Consider the following 308-nt stretch of genomic DNA (forward strand, 5'->3'; position numbering starts at 1 on the left):
ATATTTATACTTCTTTTCACATCCGGAAATATGAAATTCAGACTCATGTGACAAGTCAAGGCCCTGAAAGAATCACTAATGAAATACCGCATTTAGAAGCCCATTTACTCCGCAATTTAGACAGAAATGGAATTGTGATGTTGGGATCTTGGATAGAAACAGGTGATATTTTAGTAGGTAAATTAACGCCTCAGACAGCAAAAGAATCATCGTATGCCCCGGAAGATAGATTATTACGAGCCATACTTGGAATTCAGGTATCCACTGCAAAGGAAACTTGTCTAAAATTACCTATAGGCGGAAAGGGT

Source organism: Tasmannia lanceolata, unplaced genomic scaffold (genome assembly GCF_043159265.1).
Source record: "Tasmannia lanceolata isolate RefF3 unplaced genomic scaffold, GAP_Taslan_0.1 ptg000334l, whole genome shotgun sequence".
NCBI classification, from domain to species: Eukaryota; Viridiplantae; Streptophyta; class Magnoliopsida; order Canellales; family Winteraceae; genus Tasmannia; species Tasmannia lanceolata.